Here is a 392-nt window from a genome sequence, read left to right as displayed (position 1 = left end):
ATTTCCCTTTAGAGGAAATTTTCCCCCCAAAAGGAGAGTGAAAGTGAAAGAAAAAAAAAACGCTTTGGGGAAAAAAATAGAAAGAAATGAACGAAGATGAATAACAGGTTGAGAGAAGATGAACAAAAGAACTTGATGAATGAGACTTATCTGTTTGTTCATCCTCCAAGTGACTCATTGACTCATGTGTAAATATTTATAAGTATATGTTTTACGTAGTAGGACATGTGTAATAAATGATGTGTCGAGAGTGCAACAAAAACAAAAAATCTACAAAAAATGTAAAAAAAAAAAAGTATATATATATAAGTTAAAAATACACGTCCAGTGTGTTTGCGGATTCCCCTTCCTTTCATGTGTTTATTTATTGAACATTATTACACTTTTTATAT

Source organism: Penaeus monodon, chromosome 34 (assembly GCF_015228065.2).
Source record: "Penaeus monodon isolate SGIC_2016 chromosome 34, NSTDA_Pmon_1, whole genome shotgun sequence".
Lineage (NCBI taxonomy): Eukaryota > Metazoa > Arthropoda > Malacostraca > Decapoda > Penaeidae > Penaeus > Penaeus monodon.
The sequence above is the reverse complement of the archived record's forward strand: the minus strand, read 5'-3'. Positions refer to the sequence as shown.